Source organism: Peromyscus maniculatus, chromosome 16 (assembly GCF_049852395.1).
Source record: "Peromyscus maniculatus bairdii isolate BWxNUB_F1_BW_parent chromosome 16, HU_Pman_BW_mat_3.1, whole genome shotgun sequence".
NCBI lineage: Eukaryota > Metazoa > Chordata > Mammalia > Rodentia > Cricetidae > Peromyscus > Peromyscus maniculatus.
In genome coordinates this window covers 38,239,008-38,257,390 of record NC_134867.1, presented here as the reverse complement: position 1 = coordinate 38,257,390, position 18,383 = coordinate 38,239,008, and the positions used below count along the sequence as shown (strand labels likewise).

At 43.6% G+C, this 18,383-nt stretch overlaps 1 long non-coding RNA gene across 1 annotated transcript; it reads left to right on the top strand.

Annotated features, from left to right (window-relative positions):
- The first annotated feature begins 9,378 nt into the window (after positions 1–9,378).
- LOC143268886 (uncharacterized) lies at positions 9,379–13,456 on the top strand. The gene is made up of 3 exons (XR_013045047.1): positions 9,379–9,985; positions 12,822–12,878; positions 13,336–13,456. It is a non-coding gene; the product is annotated as an uncharacterized LOC143268886 (long non-coding RNA).
- The last annotated feature ends 4,927 nt before the right edge of the window (positions 13,457–18,383 follow it).

The window sequence follows — 18,383 nt, the reverse complement described above, 5'->3', positions numbered from 1 at the left end:
AGCTCCCTGAGTGTTCCTGGGACTGCAGGTATATTTTCTCATGTACAAATGCTGAGAGACTTCAACGGACCTTTTAAAGAGCAAGTGATGACCACGGGCCCTATTGGTTCCTAGCTTCTACTTCCTTCTTTCCTTCTCAATTTTCTTGTCTAGCTGAGGCCCATAACCTGCATCAGCCTAGTCCCAAGACCTATTCTGAGTGCTAGCAGAGGAGACTTTAGTAGCTCCAGTCATTAAGAATCTCTGTCTTCACGGTAGATACTGATCAGCTGACTAGTAGAGAGGGGGAGGGAATGAAGACCGATTGAGGTTCATGACTATGTACTTTTCCTCATTTTATGGACTTTAAGTGGGTTGAGAATGGTGAACTCTGAGGAGTCAAGAAACAGGAATTGGATGCATGTGACTTAGAGCTGTGCATCCGATTAGTAAACCTCTTCAAATAGTAATGTAACCTACAAAATTGGAAGGCGAAAAGCAGGTGTGGAAGGGTAGGGAATGTGGGTGGGATTACAGATCATTCACTGTAGGAAGCTATACTTGTTATTTGATGTTGATAAAGCCAGAAATACATTGGTGTAAACATTGTTTAGTTCAGTGGTATTGAAGAACTAAAAAACAGCGCTACTGAAGGATGATCACTCTCATTTTGGTGACTCATGCCTGTCTATAATCCTAGCACTTGGGCAGACGAGGCAGGAGGATTACTATGAGTTCTAGACTGGTGAGAAAATAATCTCAAATTTTTTTTTTTCCTCCTGGGAAAAAGAGCCGAGGATTGGAAAGGAAATGCTTGGCTTCGGGTACAGATCCTCTTACTTCAATTTGTGAACGATGCGGCCTCTTTGAATTGCTCTTGTGCCTTTTTAACGTGCTGTTACTCGCCTGCTCTGGAAAATGATACATATATTTCCACACTCCTATGTGATGCCTTTTCAGGAAGTGGAGATTGGGAGCTGTGTTCTATGTTGTGGTATACACCAGGCCTCAAGCTCTTAACTAAGCTGCTCTTAGGAGGCTAAGGTTGCCTAATGTCTTGGAAGGCCAGTGCAGGCTATTTGAAAGAGTCCATTTCTCCACCGACACTGTGGGAAGCCTGCCTGGGTCAGGCCAAAGGAGGACAGTATCCTCTATTGGCTCAGAGCTGCCTTCGCTCATCAGAAGACTTGGGAGGCAGACCTGGTCACTCCTGCCTGGCATGAGGTGGCAGGAGGCTGCTCAGGGATTCCAGATCTTTAAAACCAAATTCCAAACCCCTTCGTCTTTCTGGCTCTGCATCTGATTCTCTCCTGTGAGTTTCCATTGCCCTTGTGATAGAGGTCCCTGCTGCTGACTGTGACGATTTCCAGTAGGTGCATTTACTCCTCAAATGTTCTGGGGGCAAGTTCCTCAATTCAGATCTGGTGAGGGGTTAGGAGTACAGTTTTAGGACGTTTTGTTTGTGGGTACGAATAAAGGGAGGCTTCTGGAATGTATTCTGGCATTCATCATCTCTCTGTTGAATGGTCTGGAACAGTCACATCATCAGACTTGGCTGCCAAGCTGAATTGCACCCAGGCGTTGATGATTCACCCCAAAGCCTATGCAATCCACCGTCATCACCACTCGGAGGCTTCTTCGGCCAAATGAATGGTGGGCAGTTCTCGTAAGAGCCCTATTTCCGATTGCAGCTGGCCATGCATCATGTGTTGATAGTTTGCCTAAGCTTGCCTGGTGTCTGAAGATGTGCCATCTCCATGAGATTTGATTACGGCTTTCTCGTCCCACACCCCCTCCCCTCCCTCCTCCTCCACATGCCTCAGTCCAGCCTTACCCACGGAGATGTCATTATACTCCAATCTCATAATTGCATTTAATGCCAGTGTGAATCAACAATCTCTCACAAAAGTTCTGGAAATTACTCACCAGAATATTAAGGACGTGCTATATAAAGTGAATGAATCATAACCAATTAGATGGCCAGAGATCTTGAGGACACTCTCCCTTCCCCTAGATGGACAACTGAGGCATATATGGATGACGTTTCCCTGCTTTCTAAAAATATTAACAGCAAAAGGGCTCTGTAGGAAGAACTGGATATAGAATGTACAGGACGTCCCGAAATACACAAGCACCAAAGACCTAGAGGTCTTCTGAGGACGATGAAAAGGTAATTCTGAGAAGTATTTTAGCATTCTCATCCCCATATTGTAAGAAGCTGGCCTTTGTCTCCACTGAGGGTGAGTTATGGAGGCAGAATTATCCTTAATAATACCTTCTGGAATTGAATTTATGTATAGAACCAGAAATATTTCATTCTAATGCTTGCAGCTCAGAGGAGTGAATGGCAGGAGAGATCCAAGACCCGTTCCTCAGAGGACTCTAAGGCTGGGTGGTACCCATGCAGGGGTGGTTAGGCTGCCAGGAGGGAAGCAGCCTTGCTTCTCTGGGATTGTTGTGACAGCTGGTGATCTGTGGGGCTCTGCAGTTCTAGGTACCTGCTGCATGTGTGGGAGCAGGTCCTGCATGGGGCAACCAGTTCCCTTACTTCGTCATCACGTGGTGGGTTCTCATGCGAGATCACAAGAGCTGCCATTGGGAAGGAAGAACGGGGATTCTCAGGCATTTCCAAGCAGGAGAGATCTGATTTTCATGCACCATTCTTGAGAAATCAAGAACGGTAAGAATCCCCGAGATAGGTAAGAGTGTCGAGATCGGCGGAGTTTCCTCCTTGCAGGGATTTTTGGACTGTTTGTCTGACCCTAAAAGCTAAGTAAAATCACATCCTTTGGAAGTAAGTCCCTTTTGCATTGATTTTTAGGCATTTGGGGGAATGCACTCTTCTGCTTAATAGTGATAAGCACCGAGCACCAGTGCTGAAGCGATATTTATAACTTTGGGTCTCCGGGGCCACTGGCTGGGACTTGGGCTGAGTTAATGGTTTGTGTTCAGGCCAAGTGCTGTCATCAAGGTGGAAGCGATACTGTCTCTACTGTCCCCATGGAAGTGACACTAAAATGCTTACTGGAGCTTTGACTCTGAACTGAGACCATTGACCTTCATATCCCCATCCCCCTCAACGCGCCTTCCTCTGCTGTCCCAAAAAAGGGAGAAAGTTCACATCTCCTGGACTGGGTTTGCCAACAGGGTACTGCACCCTTTCCTCAGGATATATTTAGTGCATTCTAATCTCGAGAAAGACCAACTCCCTGATGGTTAAGGTTAGACGTGGATAAGAAAACCCCTTCTCTGGAGTTCATCCAACTGTCAAAATGATAAGGAACGGACACACCGCTGAGGGACAGGCTTCCGACTCTCTCTGAACCTTTGAACCATGTTATTTTTAGACACACCATAGAATCTCCACGGCATGATAGAGTGAGCTTGGCTATGTCTGCCTTTGGCTATACTGTTCACCACAAATTGCTGTAAGAAGCAGAGACCTGGACAGACGGCTTCAGACACCTAACTAGTGCAGCGACGGATGGTGGGATTGGTCAGTCCACTCACAATCTCATTCACCTCCTCATTGCTGCAGAAAATGCCTACTTTTGTCCCTGCACATACGGTTTGGAAAATGATTTGAATTTTAGCAGTAATGCAGGACTCTTTATATCCTGTTTTGGCTGCTTGAGAGCCCCCCACATAGAGAGCAAGGTTTTTTTCTTTTGCCATATTTTAAAAATTCTTGAGGTGTCCCAAGTCTTTCCTTTTTTTTTTTTTTGGCTTAAATAATTTGGAATATATTTAAACATCATTTCTGAACTTCCTAAACAGTATCCTGAAAATGAGTTTCACTCATCCATTCCCCAACAGAGTGAAAATTCCCTGAAGGCAGGGGGGCTTTTCATATGAGATCTTTGTCAAGATTGCTTTTATAGCTACAAGATCCAAGTTCATTGTCTCAGGCAGAAGCAGAAACTGTAAGAATCTTTGCTATACCGAATTGCATTAAAACAACAACAACAACAACAATAACAACCCAGAGTCACTGCATGAGCCATCGTAGGTCCTAGAGACAACACTCTTGATGGTAAAGAAGCTGAGACCAGGTTTTAGTCATGAACTCGTTTTCACTGATTTCTGAGGACACCCAGACACCCAGCAAGTGAGAATACTGCAGCCAGGTGTCCTGGCTCATCAGACAATGCCATCTGGATGCCAGATGCCAGCTGTTTGGCAGAAGGAGATGGCCTGAATCCCGGGAGATGGAGCCACGTTCCTCAGAGCACTATTCAGAGAGTTGTGAGCTGGTCCCACCTTTGCGCAAGTACACTGGACTCATATGGTTTAATGTGACCTTCTGCATTAAGCTCTCTCTGGAGTCTCCTCTCCAAGGTGTGGTGCCTAAGAGGCTGTGATTTACGTCACTACTGTCTTATAACTCCTGCACGAGTCATAGTATTTCTGTCACGGGCAACGGGAATTGGATGAGAAAAAGCAAATACTTTATAGTTTCAGATATAAGATGGAGAGTGGGTACCAATAGGCCAATGCAGTAAGAGAAAGACGACATGGAGCCAATATTAAAACCAGACTAGCATTTTGTAAGAATTTCAAATCAGGAAAAGGACTTGTGTGTTTGGGCATTAAAGTCATTAAAACAATGAATTCCTCCCATAAAAGGAAGTCTTCTAGTAAGATGATCTGGTCATGGGAAAAGGTGATAACAGCCTGGGCCAGAAAAGTTTCTGAGTCCCTGGGGTACATCACTCAAACTTCTACTCTGCGTTTCTGAAGACCATGAAGTCATTCCCCAACTTCTTTTATTCCTGTGATTGCCCTGCAAGGCCAGCAGTAAGGGCCGAGTGTGATTTACTGGTAGAGAAACGTGGTTCTTCATCCTATTTGTTTGCCTGGAGGAAAAGACTTCTTGCTTTGTCTTTTGAAGATCTTGTCTTCTTAGGATCTTCTGCTGAGCCTGCAAATGAGACTGGGAGAGGACAAATTAAGAAGAAAAGACATTTTGGAATTTAATTGTATATGCATGGGGATTCTATAAAAATGGAGAGAGGGAAGGAAGAAAGAGAGAGGGAAGAGAGAGAGAGAGAGAGAGAGAGAGAGAGAGAGAGAGAGAGAGAGAGAGAGAAGGAGGGAAGAAGGAAGGAAGGAAGGAAGGAAGGAAGGAAGGAAGGAAGGAAGGAAGGAAGGAAGGAAGGAAGGAAGGAAGGAAGGAAGGAAGGTCTAAAGAAGTATTTAGACTTAGGGGCTAACCATTTTAACAACAGGGGATAAATTGTGGAGGGATGGCCCAGCTAAGGAGAGAGGGTTGGCAGTAAACTGTGGGAAGGTAATTATGGGGAATAAGAGGTGGACCGGTTATTCAGTGAGGTTTGTTTATGCAGACTCACTGGACATTCCTGTCTGTTGATAAGCATCGCCCTCTTCCTGGTATGGGAGGTGAGGCTGCTGCTCACAAAGAGAACGAAGGTCTTTCTTGGCTGTCCACAGGGCAAGGCAGTGGGATCTTCCTGTCCTTGCTTGCCCTCAAAATAACTCTTATGTCAAAGTAATATATTTCAGAGTGGCATATTCTGAGTTTCATTTTGTATATCTCTTACTTCATAAGGAAGAAACCACATAGACACCAAAGTCTATGTGGAGAAATATTTGGAATGCTAAGGTAATATATTCTGAGAACAAAACGAGCCTAGTTAGGGAGCCGGTGACTTGGGTGCTGTGGGTAATCAGGGCTTCTCGGCCTCCACAGTAGAGGACATCACTTGAACATGGATAAAGCAGAAATGTACTCCTAATTCTGCACTTCCTGATTCCAAACTTAGCCTAGAACTGAAAAGAAGAGGGCCACTTGGTAAAACCATCCCTTGAAGAAAGTCTTTGAGAAGAAGGGGAGTTAATGCACTAGGGTGTGTCCACCTACAATGAGACCATGTGAGGAGAGCTCTGTGCAGTGTAGAGTGGAAGAGGACTTCTCACTATTTTATACATGGAAGGTATCTTTTCAGTAATAACTTAGAGCAGAGATTTCATCCAGGATTTTATTTTTGAACGCATTATGGTGTCAAGATCTGACCAGACTGTCTTGCATGCCCATTGCATACTTAAAGATTAGTCAATGGAGAGCAGAAGGAATGTAGATTCGACATCTCATTTCACAGAGCATTTTGTGTGAAAGGGAATGAAAAGATCACTGAAAAAATAGAAGAAAAATTAATACAAACATATAAAGAAATGCATAAAATATTAAACAGGCTGCTAATTACCAGAAAATGACATTTGCCTCCTGAAGAAACAACATTAGCTCTGAAAACCCCAGGTTTAATAGACTTCTGGAAGAAAGCACACTGGAATTCTGGGAAAAAAGATGCATTCCTGAAAGTTTTTACATCTTAACACAGCATGCTGTGATTTCTCTAGCCGTTTCTGAATGATGAGCCTCTTCTCCAGGAATTGGTGAATCAAGTGACATTTGCAAAAGATTTCTTCAAGACCACGGTATCTTTTATCTCGTTGCCTGGTCTGAGGTAATTGTGTCCACTATATCTGTCCTTAAAAACCAAGGCTGTCCTCTGACTCAGGGTAGGGCCTATGCACTTTACAGGCTCATTCTTAAGGAGAGCAAGGACGTCACAGGTGTCCCATAGCTCCTCCTTCCTTTCCTGCTTTATTCCTGCTGTGACGGCCTCTCAGTGATGGACGATGATTGGGATGTGTGAGTCGTATAAGCCCTTTCCTCCCTGAGTTCATCCTATGAGTCTCTGGTTAATTTTCTGTGGAACAGTTTGATTTACAATGAGCACTACCTTCCCACCCTCCCCTTCAGGGATTTTGATCTCCTATTAACCTTGGCACGGCCTGTTGATAGTCATTTCTTTAGCTTGGAATTTATTTGTCCCGCTTCCCTACCACCTTTAACTTTTCGATCTGATTTTTAACTAAACATAGTTTTCCTGGATTAAATAATCACATATCTGAGGTCACATGTGTTGTTAAGAACAACGTCTTCAGCCAGGCGGTGGTGGCGCACGCCTTTAATCCCAGCACTTGGGAGGCAGGCAGATCTCTGTGAGTTCGAGGCCAGTTTGGTCTACAAAGCAAGTTCCAGGACAGCTATAAACCCTGTCTCAAAAAAAAAAAAAAAAAAAAAGAACGTTCTCTTTTGATTTTCCTTGAAATCCTCCATAGGCTAGGTTTACAAACTGCTCTGTTTCTGGGTCAGGGTTTACCTTAAATATGTCAGCATGAGATTTTAAAACACCAGTTCCGCAATAGCCACCATTTACCGAGCATGGAAATGATGATGTACATGTGAACAGATTTGGGTATTCAGCCATAGCTGAATTCTGCTCAGTCTTCAGATACACTTTGTCCTGAAGTGCGTTCTCTGCCTGGACTGTGCGCAGGAAATGTTAATGTTGTCGGGCTGTCTGGCAGTGTTGGCCATCTTAGAATTTCTTTGCTAAGGGTTGGATAGCATCCAAACCCCAGACAAGTAACTAATAAAATCCAGTGAAGAAAATAGAACCCTGGGCTGAGGATGTCTGTCAGTTGGTAAAGGTGCTTGCCTGCGTCCCTGGATTCAATCTTAGCGCCTCATAAACCAGGTGTGACAATGCACACATGTCATCGGAGCACTTGAGAGCTAGAGGCAGAGGCAGGGCCATCAAAAGTTCAGGGCCATCCTTAGTTCCATAGTGAGTTCCAGGCCTGCAGGAGCTACACGAGCCCTCAACCCAAAGACAGAAGAAAGACAAATAAACAAACAGACCATCGGAATCCACTAGTCCCAACTCAAATTCTTCTCTTTGAGAATGACCTTAATGAACTCCATTTTAAAATGCTCAGGGAATAGTGAGAAATGGGGGGAGTGTGTGTGTGTGTGTGTGTGTGTGTGTGTGTGTGTGTGTGTGTGTGTGTCTATCACATCTCTCACCTTCATTTGCATTCTGAGCTTTTTTGTGTTGTTCTGAGACCATTTTTTTTTTTTTATTGCACTGGCTGGTCATATCTACCTACCAAGGTTGAGGAAGCAGGAGTTGCTTATTATTTTAAGAACACGATTAAACTCTCTCTGTAGATCCCTAGTGGAGGAGCTGTGGCGATAACTGTCTTCCATGTGGGTGTGTTAGCTGGGGAGGTACACCTTGTCTGGGATGAAGGGATACAGGAGGCCCTGTGTGGCTGGTTATTTGGGATGAAGGGATATGAGAAGTCCTGTGTCGCTGGTTAGTTTTTGTCAGCTTTACACAAATTAGAGCCACCTGGGAAGAATGAACCTCACCTGAGTGTGGGAGCCCGTTCTCGGGTTCCTCGTGGCTTTACCCAGCAGATCTGCATAAAGAGGATGATTAGGACCACAGGCCTGAGTGCAGGTGTCTGAGATGGTCTGCACTTGGCTGTGCTGGGGTGTGTGTGTGTGTGTGTCTTTTGCTCCACCCCTTGGCATCTCTATAAATATCCTGGGGCAGAGACAGTCGGGAGCCGTTGGAATAGGTTCCAGGCCCTCTCGAGGCTATCCTGTATTTTCTATCTGTTTATCTCCACAATCTAAATCCTTCTATCTAATATTTCCTGCTGCTCACACTCAAGAAAACTCTGGAGAGCTGTGGGGTTGGTGGATAAATGCCCTGCAACTGAGGAGTTGCCAAGATCAGATTGCCTGTCGGCATGCCTGTGGAGCATTTTCTTCTTATAAAAATATTTTTTTATGTAATGGGTATAATTTTTCTGCCCACCAGAAAAAAAATTTTTTTCCCTGAGGGCTGGAGAGATGGCTCAGTAGTTAAGAGCACTGACTTCTTCCGGAGGACCTGAGTTTAATTCCCAGCACCCACATGGTGGCTCACAACCATCTGTAGTGAGATGTGACACTTTCTTCTGGCCTGCAGGGATACGTGCAGACAGAACACTATATATATAATAAATAAATCTTTAAAAAATTATTTTTTCTGCATGTCAGAGTATACAGTGCCCACAGAAGCCAGAAGAGGGCACTGGATCTCCTGGACCTGGAGTTACAGATGGTTATGAGCTGCCAGGTGGGTGCTGGGAATCAAACCTGGGTCCCCTGAAAGAGCAGCCAGCGCTCATGGGCCCTGGCTGTATATGAAAAGTAACTGAGCAAGCCAGTGGGTTGCTTTCCTCGTGGTTCCTGCCTCTGCTCTGGCTTGAGTGAGTACCCTGACACCCTTCAGACATGACTGGGGCCTGTAACAAATAAGCCCTTTCCTTCCTAGGTTTCTTTCCATCATGGTGCTTATCACAGCATTAGAAAGCAATCTTCCTTCGTTTCTTCTTAACTTTTGCTATCCTGTGTCTCCCAGTGTGTTTTCCACCAGCAGCTTTATTAGTGTGCAGATCTGTGGAGTTTTAAAATATTTGCATTGCAAAACGTCCTCCGCCCGCCTCCATCCCCTGGCCTTAGGTATTTCTCAGATACGGTCGGAACAGCCTGTACTCACAGCTCAGCTCTTGGACGTCCAGATCTCTGTTCATGCACTTGTGTCACTGAGTAATGCCAAATAAGATGGGGTGTTAAGATTACGGGCTTGTATCGGGTTACCATTCCGCGGCATCATGTGAGAGAGTGTGACAGCTAATGTTCCCTGGCACCTCTTCCCAGCATGGCCTTTCTGCAACCCGCGGTGCTTAAGGAAATGGCTGAGTGGTTTTGTTCTAGTAACCTGTTGGGTAACAGGGAACGGGGATGCGATAGGAGATGCCCCTCTGACCGCCACTGTAAATTGGGCCAGAGATCAGAAACAGACAAGTCTCACATGACTGGCTGCTGTCCTGACCTTTACCTTGTACATAACTCATGCCGAAATGCCCTTCTTGGAACAAAGATTGTCAAGAGAGCTGGGAAGGCATGGGCTTCCTGGTTTCCAGTCTCTGCTTCCACCGGGTTCCCCAGAAGGAACTGTAGGGTGCTTTTCACTTCCCTACTGCCTGGAGCACCCTGGCCTGCAAGACACGGGCTGCTGGGAGTGTAGGACATGGAAAGCCTGCAGCCTGTCCCTTGGCAGTCCCAGGGGAGGGGAAGCAGGTGAGATCTAGTTGGATCTACTTGTAGATACTGATCTAATCACTGTGGTTCTTGGCCACTTGGCTTATAGCTTTGGCAGTGAGCAAACAGGGCAAGCTTCATCCGGATGAACTGTCTTCCTTACAGAAGTGTCGTGACCAGGCAGGGACATGTCATACCTTGGATGACACAGCGTCTTAAGAAACGAAGATAAAGTTTCCCTCTAATCATGAATTATATATTTTCATCTAAATGAAGTCCACAAATCCCACTTAACAGTGCTGGGTTATTTACTAGTTGTAAGACCTTCATGGAGTTTCTGAATCCTGGACTGAGGGTTAGAACTCTATTGCCCAGAGTCCTGAATGACTGGGCCTGCCTGCCTGTGGCAGGCTAGTAACAGCCAGGACTCTGCCGTGGATACTTGGAAAGGACTAAGGGTCAGATACCCAGCAGAGCTGAAACAGGAAATGCCAGCTGGAGACTGTGGTCACCAGATCCACGGGAGGCTGCAACCCTGAATAGCTAGAGGCTTAAGGGTACTTCCTGACCCACTGGGGGTAAAACATTAAAGTGGGAAATGAGCAGGAGAGATTCTCAAACCCTGGTAAGCAATGTGGTAAGCTCTGGAGGTCTGATGGAGACAGCTGGGTCCTGTTGGAATCCGGGGTGGGGCTCTGCATCCCAGTAGGAAGAAGCCAGTGTGTAGGGCAACCCTGAAGACGACAGGTCACCCCCAGAGGCTGAAGAGGGTCTTCGCTGCTTGAGTATAAGAAATGAAGCACAAAGCCAGAATTAAGTTAGCCACTGTACTGAATTGAGCCCGGGACTCCTCCAGCCCCTCCTCTCTTTATGGGGGGCGGGAGATTCTATAGAAGCGCTAAGCATGTGGCATGTGTCCAGAAGCAGGGACGGAGGTGGGGGTGTGACATTGTCTTAGTTACGGTTACTATTGCTGAAACACCATGACTAAAAGCAGGTTGGGGAGGAAAGGGTGTATTTGGCTTACATGTCTACACGACAGTCCATCACTGAAGGAAGTCAGGAAAGAACTCAAACAGGGTAGGAACCTGGAAGCAGGAACTGATACAGAGGCCATGGAGGGGTGTTGCTTATGGGCTTGCTCCTCGTGGCTTGTTCAGCCTGCTTTCTAGTAGAACCAGGACCACAAGCCCAGAGACGGCACCACCCACAAAGAGTGGGCCCCTCCACCATTGATCACTAATTTAGAAAATGCCCTGCAGGCTTACCTTCAGCTGGAGCTTATGGAATCAGTTTCTTAATTAATGAGGTTCCCTCCTCTCAGATGACTTTAGCTTGTGTCAAGTTGACAGACGATTGAGCACAGACATGGACTATAGAAGGGGGCCCTCTCTCAAGCTCCATGGCTCTTAGTCTAAAGGGCTATTGGAAATTCAGCATTACAGGGTCCTGCCTAAGCCCCGCCCCAACATTACAGGGTCCTGCCTAAGCCCCGCCCCCACCTCACAGGAGCCAAGTTATCTTGTGAAGGCTTGTGGTGAAATTTGAGTGCATTATACAAATGGAAAGTATTACTGCCCAACGATATACCAAAGAATTTCAAGAAGAAAATCCACATGAAAACCACGAAGTGAAATTAGAACAGAAATACTGAAATTTGGGGAGACGGAGATGTTGGTCCATCTTCCGTCATGGAACTTTTGCTGTCTGCTTTGATCCGTCCCATTCCACCTCCTACTGATCTACTCAGCAACTTTTATTTAGCCTACAGTTTTGTTTTTGTTTGTTTGTTTTTTGAGACAGGGTTTCTCTGTGTAGCTTTGCGCCTTTCCTGGAACTCACTTGGTAGCCCAGGCTGGCCTCGAACTCACAGAGATCCGCCTGGCTCTGCCTCCCAAGTGCTGGGATTAAAGGCGTGCGCCACCACCGCCCGACCATAGCCTACAGTTTTTTAAAGCTCATTTTAATTCACCTTTGCCCAGGGAAGCTCTTTGTGCTTCCCTGACTAAGGACATCCTTTTCAAAGCATCCAGTGCTCAGGTTAGAACTCATATATACTTGCCTGAGTGTTAGTTCCTGTTGGTCTTCTACACTGGCAAGTGGACCTTGTGAGGATGGACCACTTGTCTGTCCTGTTCATCGATGGGGCCCTGGATCTTAGTCCGGTGTGTTATATATGTTAGGGTGTTCAGTCATTCTTTGGTAAGTGAGGGATATGGAACTTTGATATAGAAGAAGGCAGACTTGGTATTGATTTAGTTTTAGAACTACAGAATGCTTATGAAATTAGGCTATTCTGGAAATACATTTCATCTAACTCAATGGATTTTGGGAGACCAGAACAGACAGTTATAATACCTAGGAATACTGACAAGAAAGTCTTTGGTTTGCTATAAAATAAAGTGAATATACCACACTCTTAAGAGAAATCCCAGTTCATAGATAGGGCAAAGACATTGCACACACTCCCATCCCAATTACCCCCTTCCTATCCTTTATACTCTGCATCCCACCCTCAACTGGGTGTAAGTAAACAATAATGATGGTCATGCTAACCAGACACAGCACACATTCTTTAAAGGAAAAGCACAACATAGCCATAAAAAAGGAGAGGAGGCTGTAGAAGAGACTACCTCATATTTAGTTTTGGTGAATGCTAGAATTGTTAGGTTTCCAGTGGTGGGTTCTAATACTGGCTGCCACCCAAGTATCATGGTCAAAAGAAAGCTAGGAAACCAGGTTTGAGAATGAATTGGAAACAGAATAACCCAATGTAGCAAAAACTATTCCTCAGTTTGGCCTGGGTAAGCCACGTGTACATCTTAAAAACTCTGTTTCATTTTTATTCTGTGTGTCATATTGTTTTTCATTCCAGGAAAGAGCAGCTGCCAGACTTGATTCGATGAGGACAGATAATTTCTTAAAAGACAATGTAAGTGCTAGTTCCCGGAAGGAAGCTAAGAGTACAGCATAAACGTATGAACAAAATTATTCTACAGACACAATGGGTTCCCTATTAGTCAGCCTGTTAGACTGGACTGAAATCCTGACACACGCAACAGCTCAGGGGAGCCTTGAAACAGCGCTAAGTGAGAAGTCCAGATGCAAGAGCTTGGCCCAGATTCCCAGAGCAGTCAGTTCATAGAGACAAAAAACAAAATGGGGTCTCTAGAGGAAGAAGAGGAGGAGGAGTGAGAGGAGGGTCGAGGAAGTGTGGGAGACAGGGTTATGAGGAGCAATTTTAGTTGGCATGAGGACAATATTCTGGGAAAAAATGTTTTGATGTTCACACAACAATGTGAATGTACTTAATGTCACTGAACTTTAATGTTACTTAAAATGCTAAATTTATATTAACTACATTTTACTTAATTTTTTCTTTAATTCAGGGAGGCCATAATCAACCAGTATCAAGACAGGGAGAATGGGAGTTGACGGTCATTGGAAGGAGAGGCAGGTGGGCACCCAGTGCAGTGACCTTGAAAGCTTCCTTCTCCAGCTCTTCTATATAACAAGTCTCCAGACTTCCCCAACCGCCTTTTGCTCTTTGGAGGAGAGTAACGCTAACTTTGTTACCTACTTCGCAGGAGCCAGGTTACCATGGAAGGCTTGTGGTGAGATTTGAGTGTATTATACAAATGGAAAGTATTACCATCCCAAAGGGATGGAAAACTTGTTCAGTTCGCTTTTGGATGGCCTTACTTGATGGGTGGAGACTACCACATTGTTAGGGTTGCTGGCCACATGGCTAGGAAGGGTAAGTATAAAACTAAAACAGGAAATAGTCATTCCTGCCCTGCAACAAAATGGAAATTGGCCTGGACTGCTGTATGCTGCTGTTGGTTACATCATTAAGATTTTGTAGCTGGGGTGGGGGTAGGGCTTAGACACACCCACGACCCCTGAAGCAGCTGATTTAAGTAGTTGTACTTAAATCATTTCAATGGAAAGTGTCTTAGTGATTGGAACTTCTAGTGCAGTTTGGAGTTCTTCCATTTGAAAAATGTGATATTTGCATGGGATTGTTTGAATCTTGTTTTCTAGTCCCTCCCCATCACCACCCTCATAGTCTGAAGGTAGATTTTTCTCTTGATAAAGGAACGAAAAAGGTGAACATCTTGTTTGTAAATAGGTATCTAGTAACTAGTGGTAAACTTGAAATGGTAGAATTCTTTAAAGCCTAATTCTAGATAGCCTTAAGAAAATATATCTTAATTACTTTTGAACCTGTATTCACCTTGTTTTTTTCAAATATCTTAAGTTATATTTTCTTTTTCAGAGCTGCTTCTTATTTGGGGCTACTTTTTTTTTTTTAATTGAGGCGTAATTCATAAAAGGGTATATTGTTTTGATGAGACTTTTTACTACTGTGGCTGGATGTCTTTCTTTAGTCTTCCAAGAAGGGCCATTTTACTTTTTTAGAGTTACTTTTTAAAGTCATGAGGTCAACAACTTGGACTACTATGCATGTAAGTGCTAATGCAAATTAAAGCCCAAGTTGACCTCCAGCAGCAGTTCATTCTATGTTGACAGTGAGAGAACACTTTGCCTGTTAGGATACTGTTACTCGTGGACTGAAATGCTAAAGAAACCCCTCCCCCTATTTTGTTTTTTTTTTTGCAAAAATCAAGGTATATTCTAGGGTTTCCTGGTTGACCTCAACAGATAAACTGAGATGATAGTCTTAGTTCAGAAATGATCTGAATGTAGATTTACAGTCTACGTGTACAGCTGGCTAAGTGAGATCGCTTTCACAGTTCTGCATGTATCCCATCGGCTCCCCATTAGTCACTGAACTCTTAAAACTGGTATTGTAACATTATTACAATGTTTTGCGCCAATTTTATAAACTTTACAGTACAATATGTGTTCCTTTTCTGAGGCAAACCAAAGGTATATTTCTCAAGGTTCTGCTGCTATCAGCAGTGTTGATGGAGGATTTTTTATACATTTGTAATAGATAGAAATAAACCAGAAAAAAAAGTGGTGGAGGAAAAGGTGAACACTGCAAGAATACTCAAAAGGGCTGAGAGTTGCAAACGCCAAGATTGTCTTTGCATAGTAAATGGAATAGAACAGCTCTGAACTATAGCTTACTTTTCCTGGTTTGGTCTGACAGAATGATTGAATGCTTTTGTACAAAAATCAGAGCCTTAAAAACAAGGATTTGGTGAGATTGTAAAATGGTGTGCCGCTTTGGCAAAACAGTCTGGTGGCTGGTCAAAATGCAAAACATTGTTACTCTGTTACTCAACAATTCTACCCTTAGGAATATAACCTCAAACTACTGAAAATGTGCACCTATGAAACATGTACATGAAGTTTTACAGCAGTGTGTTGCTAATAGTAAAAAAGTTAAAACAACTCAAATAGCTATCAAATACTGGAGAGAAATAAAATGTGGCTTATTCATACAATAGAATATTATTAAGACATAAAAATGAATGAGAAACTGACAGATTAAATGACTTTGGTGAACCTTCATAATTTCATTTGTAGATCTTTCCATTTCTAATTTATAAATACATTTGGGGTTATAAATTATAAATGTACTGCCTCCTGTCAACATTGTATACTTCTATTTGATGATTTCTGTGTCAAATATTATATGGAAATGTTTCCAAGTATTTTCTGTATTAACTGTGAATGAATAGAACAAAATAAATTGCCTGTGATGGAAAAATAAATAAATAAATAAATACTAAAAAAAAAAAAAAGAATGATTCATCCCCGGCAAAATGGCAAGGTTTCAGCTTTAGAAGCCAAAGATATGCTCCTACCCTAAGGGTAGGATAATATATTAACACAAGACTCACAGGATTAAAATAGATTTCACTCAAGACCCTGTGGTTCTGTCTCCTGCCTAGATTAAACCCTTCAGAGGGAGTCCATTGTTGGTTTTTGGTTTGATTGGCTCTGGAGCTACTGGAAGGCATTTTGGTAGCGCTAGGACTTCTGGGAGAGTTTGCTGCTCTCTCCCCAGTGGCTGCCTTTGGCTTGTTTACTCTTGTTTACAGGAGGGAGCCCAGTTCCTCCACTTGTTCGGCAGGTACAGTTTGGGGATCTGAGTCCTGGGCATATATATTTCTTTCCAACATGTCTGTAGCCCACCTGGATTCAATGCTGTCTCATGGCTGTGCGTGTCCTGGAAGTATGGTGATATTTTGTTTGTGCTTTAATAAATAACTCTTGCCTGAAGAGCGGAGGAGCAGAGGAGTCACTGGAGAGACTTCTTACCTCTATTGAATCCTCAGCCTGAAAAGGCCAAGCTCCTGTCTCCACCCCGCCTTATCACTTCCTCTCTCCTCCCAGCCATATCACCCTGTTTCCTCCTCTCAAGCGCTGGGATTACAGATGTGTGCCACCACTGCCTGGCTAGCTCCGAACTCTGGTCTCCAGGCAAGCTTTACTTGTGAGAGCACAAACAAAATGTCGCCACGTGGAAGCTCTTGAGAGGTTATTTCTTCCTTTTGCCGTTGATTATATTCATGCATCTGTATCTATACACAGGACTCCTCCAGCTGCCACTTTTTCCAATGCTCTTGACCTCCCATCCTTTCTGTTATGACTTTAGATGGGAAAACACTTGTACACATAAAATAAAATAAACCCTAAAAACACGAAAGAGACATATTAAAAGTTGAATAACTGAATGGTCTATCATTAGAATTGTTGATAGATACAGCCAAAGGTTGTGCAAAGAAGTATTTAAATCCATAATATTTTTTTTCCTTTTTTTTTTTTTTTTTTTTTGGATTTTCGAAACAGGGTTTCTCTGTGTAGTTTTGGTGCCTTTTCTGAATCTCGCTCTGTAGCCCAGGCTGGCCTCAAACTCACAGAGATCCGCCTGCCTCTGCCTCCCGAGCACTGGGATTAAAGGCGTGCGCCGCCACCACTGCCCGGCTAAATCTATAGTCTTAAATTGTATACATATGCCCTCATCTGTTTATTCTTGGCAACACAAGAATTACCAGTCTTTAAATATTTACTTTTCAAAGTATGGTGGTTTTAGTGTTGCCTTTGTCTATTGCCAGTCTCTAGGGACTCGGAATTCATGCCTTCAATCCCAGCACCCAGGAGGCAGAGGCAGGTAGATCTCCGTCAGTTTGAGGCTAGCCTGGTCTACTAGCCTGGTCTACAGAGCAAGTTCCAGGACAGGCACCAAAACTACACAGAGAAACTCTGTCTCGAAAAACTGAAGAAGAAAGAAAAAAAGAAAGAAAAGAAAAGAAAAGAAAGAAAAGGAAGGAAGAAGAAAAAAAATCACTCATAGACTTCTGCTTAAATGGCACAAAATTCTTAGTGCATAATTTTCAATCTATGTGCAAACATTCTGAAATAAAACATCTTTAATGTGCATAGTATTTAGCTGGATACTACTAAACAAAGTCTCAACAAATCATGGCTGAAAGTTGGACATTAACTATATATCCATGGGACTGAAAATTGTGGTTCATTTATGAAGAAAATGTTCCTCGGAAATTAAGTTGGATATTGTCAACTATTTCCATTCTGTGTTTCTTGGAACCTCAAGTGTCTCGTGTAATTATTTTGGGGAGGTTGTGTGTGAGGGGAGGAAGAGATGTCCAAGTCTCTCTCCAGTCAGGACAGCAGGACAATGACGCGGATTCTACCCAAGAGAGCATTGGCCAAACGAAACAAGTATTTTAACATGAGAGACAATATCACTGATAAAATGTGAAGAAAGAAAAATGGAATAAAGCTGATAGACACACTACATGTACTCTTCCCCGTGCTTGGTATTTTCCTTCCTTCTTCCTCAGTTCTTTTTTCCTGAATCATTTTTCATCTCTTTGCAGCACAAACGGGATGAAGGGATGAAGGAAGTGTTTAAAATGGGGTGTGTGATGCTTTCACGCCACTGGGGAGTCAACCCAAGCCTTGCACATGCCCAAGCACTCTACCACCCAGTCACATGACCAGCCTCAAAGACTTTAAAGCTGGGAATAGTCTTATTTGACAGAGTCAAATACCTCTTTTATTTTCTTCTTTGATCTCGCAAACCAACTAAAATGAGCTGGAACTGGGGACGCGGCTCAACCACAGAGCACTTGCTTGGCCTGCACGAGTCCCTAATCCATCCCTAGTTTTACACCCTCCAAATATGGTCTCCCATTCCTTTGAGACACATAGCATTAGCTAACAAATCTGATCCACAGATTTGGTTTTGATGTGCCACCATGATGGTCTATGACAGGGGAAGAGACACAAATGTAGAACATTTATTATATGGGTCTTATGGAAATGAGACAGGCCAAGTTTTCTTATTTAATCTTTTAATTGATGACTAAATTCCACGGTGTATATGTACGTTTTTATTATTCCTTATCATCTCTTGATGAGCATCTAGTCTGACTTCATTTCCTAGCAGTTATGAATAGAGCAGCAATAAACAGGGATGTGCAAGCATCTCTGT